At 45.6% G+C, this 11,567-nt stretch overlaps 1 long non-coding RNA gene across 1 annotated transcript; it reads right to left on the bottom strand.

Moving 5' to 3' along the window:
• Positions 1-9,293: 9,293 nt before the first annotated feature.
• Positions 9,294-11,324, bottom strand: LOC311589660. Its single transcript, XR_014776604.1, has 3 exons — positions 11,239-11,324; positions 10,143-10,233; positions 9,294-9,549 (listed from the first exon to the last, which is right to left on the bottom strand). It is a non-coding gene; the product is annotated as an uncharacterized lncRNA (long non-coding RNA).
• Positions 11,325-11,567: the final 243 nt, after the last annotated feature.

The raw sequence follows: 11,567 nt of genomic DNA, 5'->3' as shown, positions 1-11,567 counted from the left end.
TGGAATGTTTTGTAGTAAGAATATATAAATGTACTTTTGTAGCAATTTTGAAATATATAAAGTTATACACTACAGTCTGCATGCTATGCAACAGATCTCTTGGTCTAACCCTCCAAAGATGCATTTCTATATTCCTAGTTATCTTTCTCTTCCTGGCGTCCCACTTATAACACAGCAGTATCACTGTTGGCTGAACCATACTGTTTCAAAAGCCAGAAAGCCTAATGGCCAGGACCCCAGACTGTCAGGGCATCTGTGAAGAAGTCACTGTACTAAAGTGAAGTTATGTGGGCCAGCCCTTGTGTGTGTGTGTGTGTGTGTGTGGCATATGTGCATGTATACCGGACGCACACATTGATAGCAGGAAGAGAGTGTGAACACTGTCAGGCAAGACAGCCTGTGAGAGCCAAGGAGAGAGGGCCTGGCAAGAAACCTACCCCTCTGACACTTTGATCTCACACATCCAGGCTCCAGATCAGAAAGTAAATAAATAGTTTCCATCGTGACAGCCAGCCAGCCAGGCTGTGACACTTTATTACGGCAGCCCTAGCAAATGAATGTGTAAAATGGGGACTTCTTGATGTTAGCGGATATGACCTTTATTCTTGAGTCTCCCATAAAGCTGAAACTACTTACATACATAATAAATACTCACCAATATTTAGAAGCCATTCCTGAAGTGGCAGAGCATATAGACAGCATTCTTTGTCTTCACCCATGTCAGGGTTTCTTGGCCTAAGCACTTGTCCTAGTTAGGGTTTCTATTTCTATAATAAAACACCATAACCAGAGGCAGCCTAGGGAGGAAAAGCTTTATTGGAGTTACACTTCCGCATCATAGTCCAGCACTGAGGGAAGTCAGGACAGGAACTCAAACAGGGCTGGAACCTGGAGGCGGGAGCTGATGCAGAGGCCGTGAGTGAGGGCTGCTGACTGGCTTGCCTGCCATGGCTTGCTCAGCCTGCTTTCCTTTAGAAACCAAGACCACCAGACCAGGGGTGGGGTGGGGTGGGGTGGGCCCACGGCCCACCCACAATGGGCTAGACCCTCCCTGTCAATCACTAATTTTAAAAGTGCCCTACAGCCCAATCCTATAGAAGCATTTTCTCTTTGAAAGATTCCCTTATAGAGAATAAGGTGTTACCTCCTTTCAGATGACTCTAGCTGTGTCAAGTTGACATAAAACTAGCCAGCACGGCACCCAATATTGTTCAGATTGCGCACTAGATTATTCCATGAAGAGGTGTGTTCTGAGCACTGCAGGATGTTACTGCACCCTACCTACCAGACGCAAGCAGTGGCCACTTGTGCGTTCCAACTCATGTCGGCCATTGTAGGCCCAGACATTGTCACGCATCCGCCAGGATTCAAGCCACTCCTGCCTGAGACGCTATTTGCTGCGCTCTTATCTTCCCCTCTGCTTCTCACATTCATCTATGTGTTTTCCAGGCAGTTTGTTTGAATTATTGCGTAATGTTGAAGATTCCTTAAAGAATTATGAATTCTGTTGTGAGAGGGATTTCAGAAAAGGGGCCGAAGGAACTGTCTGGTGTGCCTTGGCATTTGATCAGGTGGGGTTATTTTGTCAAACTTGTCTGTAGTGAGAATAGTTTCTGGATTGAGACAAGTCCAAAGAAAAGGCTAAATAAAAAAATGTCAGGGCCATAGTTTCTGCTAAGCCAGAAGCCAGGCCTCTACTCCCAAGATTTTACCTTCTGGTCACTGGCCGTTGGCTAGGATCAACCTAGACAAGAAGTCATTTCCCTCTCTGGGATGGACTACTTTAAGTGAATTCATGGCTTGGTGTCATATCTTAGTAGACACATCCCCACATCACAAAACCCACCAGTGAAACTGTCACCGATTAACACACTCAATAACAATCCCAGGAAAGAAAGTAGTAGCCAAGAGAGCCGGATCCCCCAACAGTGGTCTCCCCTTTGAAGCCGGCTGAGCACCCTGGCGCTAAGAATGGACATAAGCAGACTCTGTGGCCTTGTAACTCATTAAATGCTTTCCTTTCGCAAAACCATCTCAGGACTCTGCCCTTCAGAGTCCATCAATGGATGGTGAGGTCTTTTCCTGTACAGGAAGTTAAAGTGAGGATGCTGAAGGTACAGCGTCTTCCCACTACTGCATGCATATCTGTGGAATGCTGAGTCACGCGTTGTGGCACCACTGGATCAGCCTGATGCATTCTAGAACAGGCTGGTGGCTCCAGGACTTCTGCCATGTGGCACATAGGAGAAAGGAAAAGCCTGGAAGGATGTGAGCCTGCAGCCATATTAGAAAGGGCCGCCGTGTTAAAAAAATAAATAAATAAAGCATCTGAATTATACCTCACTCACAGACTTCCATCTTAAGAAGTAATTTTGTCTGATGTTTCTGGAGAAAACAATAACTGTTGAAACAGCAATGGCACTATGGGAATTCCCAGCAATATACTTATGTACAAGTTATGACAGGGCAGGATAAGATCCACCTGGGCAGAGGCACGGAGTAGTCCTTAGACCTTTCTGGGAGCAAATGTAAGAGCTCAACCTTTCACTTTGATGTAAAGCTCAGAGGCAAACTTCATAACGCTTTCCATTTCCAGCTTCTGAATCAATCACTGCACTATTTACCATTCCAGTTGCACCAAGCAGAGCAGTGAGACAAAAAATTGCCTGCACTTGAATGTAAAAAGGAAGTCTGAGCTGTGCTTCCCACCTGATCCCTCGCCCTCAGCTCTGCCCTGGGTGACAGACGCAAAACTCCATCCGATATGACTGACTGAGACCCACAGGCCACAGACTAAATATGTCAGAGGGAGTTTTCTAGGGGTCCTCACCGCTTCCCCACTCCTTTCCAGCAAAGCGGCACCATCGTGGTTTGATGCAGCTTGAGGATTTGACAGACACGAAAGGTACATGTCTTTCAAGAAGGTGTTTTTAGTGGCCATCAGGTCCAGTGCAATCCCATGATTCTTATCACCATGGTTTATATTATCATCTATGTCGTTTTCTGTGACATGTTAAATTCACTTACACACAGGGCACTTCCCCTTACAGTCCCTATTTAGCTGGGAAAACAAATCAAGATTTTTAATGCTGACATTTAATGCTGACATATTGCACTAGGTTATACTAGCCACAGTACAGACATATTTTTAAAAATGTTTTTTAAAATTTTATTTATGAAAGAGGGAAGGAGGGAGGAATGGGAGGAGACAAGCAAGGGGATGACAACTGAAATGTAATCTGAATAAATTAATAAAAAAAAAGAAAAAATTTTATTTATATATGTGTGTACATACATATATATTTTTTCATCTTTGCCTTGTGTGTAAGTTCCTCCACCGGCCAGATAGGGGCTTCATAACCCAAGAGCTGAAGTTAAGAGCGGTTGTGAACTGCCTAGTATATGGGTGCTGGGAACCAAACTCTGGTCCTCCAGAAGAGCAACAAGCGCTCCTCATCACTGAGCCATCTTTCCAGGCCCAGCACAGGCATCTGAGTTCCACATAAAAAGCAATCAATCAATCAATCAATTTAAAAAAACAGAAATAAATAAAGAGAAGTGGAACTGGTCCTCGTGCTGAGAGCATAGGGTGTGACGTCGGTCTTTATCCACTACCTTCAGAAACAATGTTGAAGAAGTTATGGCCGTTTTCCTTCTCTTTTAGCGCATTCTGAGTTGCGAAAACCCTTCCCCCAATGGAAAAGTTAAAACTGTGGAAACTTAAGAGACTCCTAGTAATTAGGGCACAGCTACTTGCTGTCACCCAGCTACCACCTCCAAACTGTAATCTCGCTCTGAAGTGAAGCACATTTCCTTTAGCAGAGAGGGACAGGGCTTGTGAGCAGTCAGACCAGAAACCTGGTGGCTCTGCGCATCCTCCTGTGACCCAGGACCATGGTGACAATTCTCATAGTGATAATGACTTCTGCTGGCATCTCCCCATCCTCCCTTTCTTTCTCTTTCTATCTTAAAGGTCAGATTTACATAAAGCCAAATTCATTTTACCACCTATACCCTTCCACGTGTGCCCCACCATTTCCAAGAACATTCTTCTCAACTGCAACATGGAGCTTTATTCCACCCAATAGGAGAGTTAAAGGGAGTACAGACCACCCCCCCACCCCCACCCCCGCGCGCGCGCTTAAAAAAGGAATGAATATGAAGTTGCAGCTCACGTCACTCTATACAGAACACAATCGTATACCTGATTTAGGGGTCCGGCTAGCACCTGCAGACTGCACTACTGAAAGTATGAGGAAGCAAATGAACATGTTTAGCATATTACACCCCCACGTCAAAATTGTTACAAAACGTGGGAATTGGATTCCTTCCCAGTACCTATTAACAACCAAGGATAGAATACCATCACACATAGTCAACAAAGCAAAGGGTTAGTGGGGGCAATCTCCACCTGTTGACCATGTCTATTACTCACGTCCACTTTTTGTGAAGATATGGGTCAATTAGAAGCACGGTATTTTCTGTCATAGAGGCAGCTGCCAAGCTCTGTCTCCATTACTGCTTTTTAGCACAGTCCAACACTGATTCTGGATAACTCGGGCAAGGATAAAGTGAAGAAATCTGTGGCGTGAAATATCCTTCAGGCCAAAGCAGTTACCAAATGTTTGGCAGGGTCTGAATCTTCTGGCCCCAACATCAAATGTGCCGGAACAAAAGCCATTTCCTGTGTTATGTGCTATGACCTGGATAGGATCTGCATGTCTGGGCTGGCTAGATTTAGGTCAATGTGACACAGGCTAGAGCCACTGGAGAGAAGAGGGACTTCATTAGGAAAATGCCTCGGTCAGATCAGGTTGTAGGCAAGCCTGTAGGGCATTTTCTTAATTAGTGATGACTAGGGGACGACCCAGCCCATTCATTGTAAGTGGGGATCCCCCTGGACAGGTGGTCCTGGATTATATAAGAAAGCAAGCTGAGCAAGCCATAGGGGAACAAACCAGGAAGCAGCACCCCTCCATGGCCTCTGCATCAGCTCCTGCCCTGTTGACATCCTTCAGTGATAAACAGTGATGTGGAGTGTAAGCCAAATAAACCCTTTCCTCCTCCAAGTCACTTTGGCCATGGTGTTTGGCTGCAGCAATAGTAACCCTAACTAGGATAGTGTCCCATGACAATTACGAAAATGCAAAAAGACAAAGTTCTGTGGCATGGCAGTCCTCTAGGTGGCTTCTGGGATTCTCTGAAAGCATTGACTAATTGTTGGCAGTGAAAGCTTATAAAGGAGCCATGAAAAATAAAGATACTATCAGTGTATAAATTAAAAGATTGTTATGGCATGCCTATAAAACAAATATGCCATTATCGATTCCAAATTATGAGAGCAGCAGTTGGTAGAATGTTTCATCTGCTTGGAAAATACCAACGCCTAAGAGCATTAACTGCTATAATCCGTTGTCATAATGTGCTGTATTGATAGCTTAACAGAAGTGGATGTCCTTGGTAATCTATAATGTCTTTAATTCTATCATTTATTGGACACTATGCTAAGTATTCTGACCCAGCCTTATAATTTTCACAAAAATATTTCAAGGTAAATGCAATACGTGTTACTTTCGCCAGAGTTTGGGGCTGGAATGGTAACATCTAAGCTACCTGAACACATTTTTGATGCCATGCTGTGAGCTGAGCACAGTGAAGCTAAGATTCAAATCCATAGTGCCTCTGCATGGCACTGCACGAGGAAAGACCTTGATTGGCACCATCAGAGTCCAGGGTTGGCACCTGACATATGGCACGCTGACGTATGCAGCCACTTACGTTGCTTCAAAAACTGTGGCTTCTAGCCAGATGTGGCGCATGCCTTTAATCCCAGCACTCTGGAGGCAGAGACAGGCGGATTGTTGTGAGTTCAAAGGCAGCCTGGTTTGCAAAGTGAGTCGAGGATAGCCAAGGCTGCACAGAGAAACCTTGTCTCAAAAAACAAAAACAACAACAAAAAAAAAAAACAACAACAACCAAAAACAAAAAAACAAAACAAAATAAAAAACCTGTGGCTTCTGAACCCAACGTGCTATATATATATGCCTGGAATCCCAGCTAGCTGGGAAAGGGGGGTCATGAGTTTAAAGTCAGCCTGGTCTGCATGGTGCCTTTTAAGTTAGCCTGTGACAGAAAGGAGAATTCTAAGCACCTGTCTCAATTAGGGTTTCTATTGCTTTGATGAAACACAATGGCCAAAGTAGCTTGTGGAAGAAGGGGGCTTGTTTGATTTACAGTTCCATATTGTTGTTCACCACTACAGGAAGTCAGGAGCCGATGCGGAGGCCATGGAGGGGTGCTGCTTCCTGGCTTGCTTCCCCTGGCTTGCTCAGCCTGCCTTCTTATAGAACCCAGGACTAGTAGCCCAGAGGTGGCCCCACCTACAATGGGCAACATGTATTCATATTTACCACATGATGAGCTAAAGCTAATACTTCTATTATATCTATGGATCCATTTAAGATTAACAATATATTGCATATAAAAATACTGTGTTATTTTTATGGAAAATTTATTTATCCAGACAAGAGAACATTGTTTTCTGATCCTGGGCTTCTCATAGGGAGTCTTGTGAAAGAGTGGGGGAGGGATAGAAAGACCCAGAGGAGACAAGGACTGCACAGGAGTCAACAGAGTCAACTAACCTGGGTCCAGCAGGGCATACTGAGACTGAAACACCAACCAAGGACCGCGCATGGGCTGGACCTAGGCCCCTACACAGATGTAACTGCTGGGCAGCTCAGGCTTCATGTGGGTCCCCTAGCAAGGCGGGCAGGGGATATCTCTGACAAGGATTCTGTTGCATACTTTTTGATCACTTCCTCTTGTGCCAGGCCACAGGGGAAGAGGATACAGGCAGTTCTGATCCTACTTGATGTGCCAGGGTAGCTTGGTAGAGGGGTAGGGGCTCCCCTTTTCTGAGGAGCAGGAAGAAGGGATGGGGGAAGAAAGAGGGAGAGTGGAACCAGGAGAAGAGGAGGGAGGGGGCTATGATCAGGATATGAAGTGACCACATAAAAAATAAATAAAAATAAAAACTAATAAAGTAATTTGCTATTTTTATTTAAAAATGTATTTATCTAAACAGAACTAGTGGGAAAGTGTCATTGTTTTCTGTTTTGTGATTCTTTTTAATGTCTGGTTAAGTAGAAGAAAGAGAGATGGACGCTCAAATCAATTTGTACATTAAATTCATTAACAAATGCACTTTGGTTGAGATTCCTGAAGAAAATGCTGCCTCACCAAGGCAGGCACGTTTTCATAGCATTTGAGATGGCCAAACGTCAACAATTGGTGGTTTTTAACGCTTAGCTGCAACGAGGAATCTAAAACCATCACATCAAAGTCCATTAGTCCTTCTGCAATTTGAATTTTGTAACACCGTGCCCTGGTCTCTTGGTCAGTACCAGCAAACCTTTGAAATGCTGACACTTTCATTATACAACGTCAAAAAACTACATTTGCTCCCATCACTGTTCTTATGATCAAAGCCTTGAAGTACAAGAAAATAAAGCTGCCATGCCCATGGCAGCTGATGCAAACTTTTCAAATTTCTAATCTTCTCTTAAAGGCACAGGTTTTATCACTGACTGTAAGCACTTTGTTTCCCTTTAAGTGTCACACTCAGGTTTCTCACTTTTGAGAATATGCCTGCCAAATATTTAAGTCTGAATCCCACGGCATGTCTGTCAGTCATTCTTTCTAATAAGTATGGCGCTGTACATGGGATGGCGGAGGGGCTGGAGGGAAGCAGCCAGCTGGCTCAAGGCTCAAATTATCACAAAAGTGCTTTTCCTCAAGAGCCTACACTGATTCATCCAAAACGTAAATTTCTGCTTGTAAAACACGTTTGAATAGTTATGAGACAGTAATGACAGATGGGTCATCGAAAGACACAATAATAGTTACAAATTACCATGTCTGTGCTTGGGTAGGAAGAACGCAATGGGTGTTAGTTACTTCGGCTCCGCCCATTCAAATGCCAACGCTAGGAAAGGAATCGCTATGAAAATAAGGATTTTAACCGTGAGGTCCAAGTGAACAGGTGTCAGGACCCCACCGTGAAAACCGCTCCCACTGCCGCTGGTAGGAGAACCAAGCACGCTCATCTTAAGGACTAAGGTATCCTGCAGTGCCTGCACTTCACCAGCCGCACAAACGACTTACCTCGAGTATAAAATCACGTGGCTAGTGCCACGTGATGACAGACCCACGTTTCTGGGGCACTGAGACCAGTGGGTCACAACTGGCCGCAGCAGCCATTGCTCGATGCCGGAATAAAATAACCTCAATCACCAATTCCCTTTTGTCCTTACAAGCGAAGGCATTTTCCAACTTTCTTTCTCTGTATGGCTCCCACTGGGTGGCTGGTAAGATGGGCGAGCCCTTCAGCAAGCTCTGTGACGATAAGCAGAAAGGGGGCCCAGAGCTCTATTTCTGGGCCACTTACTAAGATTCCCCCCAGCACTTGAGGTTTAGAAGCTGTGGTGGTTTGAAATAGGAATGCTCTGATAAGGCTCATAGATTTAAGTGTTTGGTCATTAAGGAGTGACAGTACTAGACAGGGATTAGGAGGTATGACCTTGTTGGAGGAAGTGTGTCACTAGGGTGGGCTTTGGGGTACCAAATGCTCAAGCCAGGCCCAGTCTCTCACTCTGTCTCTCTCTCTGTCTCTGTCTCTGTCTGTCTCTGTCTCTGTCTCTGTCTCTGTCTCTGTCTCTGTCTCTGTCTCTGTCTCTGTCTCTGTCTCTGTCTCTCCCCACCACCACCACCAATCCAGATGTAGAACTCTCATGTCTTCCTAGCATGACAATAATGGACTACAGCTCTGAATCTGTAAGCCAGCCCCAGTTAAACGCTTTCCTCTATAAGAGTTGCCATGGTCACAGCGTCTCTTCACAGCACTAGAACACTGACTGAAACAGAGCCTCTTAGCAAGTGTGCCTGTGTGCTGGCTGACCTAGGCTGACTGATACGCCCAGGGTTAAAAAGAGATGCAGAGACTGACAACAAAGTATACCACATAGGGATTCCAACTTTTTAGCACAGTAGCCTTCTCCCTCCTATTGGAAAATATACCCAGTGCATTGCGTACTTTTAGATATCTTGTATAGTAAAGAAACAATAGTAATTTATGAAAAAAATATAGTAAAGGTCTTAATACTTAAAACTTTCAGCATTCTAATAGTAAAGATATAAATATGATGGGAAAATAAACACTAAGAGCTTCATATAGGGTTTTGTATTTTGTTTTGTTTGTTTGTTTGTTTTAATGAGTATATGTCTGTGTGTGCATGCTTGAATGTGTGCCAGGGCCTTCAGGGGCCAAAGAGCTATCTTATCTCCTGAAGCTGCAACTGTAAGTGATTGTGAGCCATGAGATGCAGGTGCTGGGAATCAACTTCAGACCTCGAAAGAGCAAGTGCTCTCGGCCGCTGAGTCAGCTCTCCAGCCCTATATGGAGGCTCTAAAGGTGGCCCGGATGCCATCAGTTCTGCTGGCCTGGCTGGCATGCAGGACAGCACAGCCTGTCTCCTGCACCTTCCTCATCTGTCAAAAACAACAAGCCCACATTTCACTCAACTTTCTTACCTTTTCCTCTCCAAACTTTGGACATTCCCTAACCTTGTGCCTTTTCCAAAAGGCCAGAGTGTTTGGAGTCAGACACTGTGGTTTCATTGACTGAGCAGTAAGCACTTAGTAGCTAAATGCCCTTATGGTATGTCAAGGAAGCACAGCTCAAGTCCCTTTATTGCTGAACAATCTGCCATTGATGATATTTATTTATTTTATCACCTATTGAAACACCTGGGTTTCTTCCAGTTTTCAGTGATAGCGAATGAAGCTGCTAGGAACATTTGGATGCTCAGAGTTAGATGTTCACACACACACACACACACACACACACACACACACACACACACACACACATTAAGAGTAGAAGGGGGACTATGTGGAAAGAGGAAGGGATCTAAATGGATGGGAGGAGAACGTGAGAGGATGATGGAGAGAGGAAGACAGGCCCTTCATGTTTGCCATCATATGGGGAATCTAGATTTAAGTGAACATGTAAACTCTAAACTTAAACATAGGCATAGAACACGGAGACCAGTGGATGGCAGGGACAAGAGAAGATAACTCACACAGCAGAGAGGAGGCTCATCAATGTGCAAGGAACAGCTGAGTAAACAGGTGGACGTATAGTTGACCTTCTCCCTGGACATTGTTCAGACTCTAAAAATAGTGGACAGGAGAGGCCCGGGCAAGGCTGTGAAGAACCCTGCCCAGCACCCTGAGGTCCATAGTGACCTGAGAAATTACTACATTCAGAGAGGTGATGTGGCTCCTTGAAGCTGAGTAAGTCAACTCTGACCCCCTTTAGGCAAAAACCCTCCGTTATTCCCTGTCTGCCTGGTGTCACACCCTCCAATGATACGTGGAACTCTCCTGCCTCCTTCTTTGCCTGTTTACCACTCTTTTGTAAGATTTCTTTTTTATTTACATATTTTTACATCCCAGTCGTAGCTCCTCCCTCCTCTCCTTCCACTCCTACCCTCCCACCCTCATCCCCCTGGGCTCCCTCCCCTTCTTCTTAGAAAAAGGGACCCCCCACCCCACCCCTCCCCACCCCCACCAACCAACCCACTCCAGCATCAAGTCACATCAGGACTGAGTTCATCCTCATTCACTGAGGCCAGGCAAGGCTGCCCCATTAGGGGGATAGGATTGAAAAGCGGGCAGCAGAGTCCATGTCACAGACAGCACCCACTCAACTTACTAGGGGACCCACATGAAGATCAAGTTGCCTATCGGTTACAGGCTATAAATGTATAGGTATAGTAGCGTGTTGTTAATGTGTCAGAGGGTGGCTCTCTCCCACGGGGTGGGTCTCAGGTCAGGCCAGCATTGGTTGAACACTGTCTCAGTCTCTGCTCTACCTTTATCTCTGCACATCTTGCAGACAGGGTAAAATTTGGGTCGAAGGTTTTGTAGGTGGGTTGGTGTTCCCCTCTCACCACTGTAAGTCCTGCCTGGCTAGAAGGTGGCCCCCTCAGTCTGGTGTCCCTCACTGCCAGGAGGCTGAGCTAGAGACATGCCCATATCCTCCACGGAGCAGCTTGTCTGAGAGATGACCTCACCCTCAGTTCTCCTTTTCTCTCCAAGCCCTCTCACCTCCCTTCCTCACTCTCTCCACAACTGATCCCCACTTCGTTTCCCTCCCCACAGCCCCTCTCCTACCCAGTTCCCTCTCTTCATCCATTTTCCGCTGTCTATCCTGTTTTCCTAGCTGAGTGAGATTCAAGGAGCTCTTCCCTGACCAGCCTCGCGGCTGCCTTTGTGACAAAGCCTGGCTGCTTCACGCACGCACGCACGCACGCACGCACGCACGTACGCACGCACACGCCTCTACTGAAGTTAGCAGACAGCTGAACCGACAACACTTGCTTCCAACTCAGAGCTCCTCCGTCTCTCCACAGAGCTTCCCACCTCTCTGAGGAGGAAGGGGGTGCCAGCCATTGCATTTAGGGGCATCTTTTACAAATGTGGTGAATGTTTTCAAAAGTTCC

Source organism: Acomys minous (assembly GCF_964271855.1).
Source record: "Acomys minous genome assembly, chromosome: 18".
Lineage (NCBI taxonomy): Eukaryota > Metazoa > Chordata > Mammalia > Rodentia > Muridae > Acomys > Acomys minous.
This window is presented reverse-complemented; position numbering and strand designations above follow the sequence as displayed.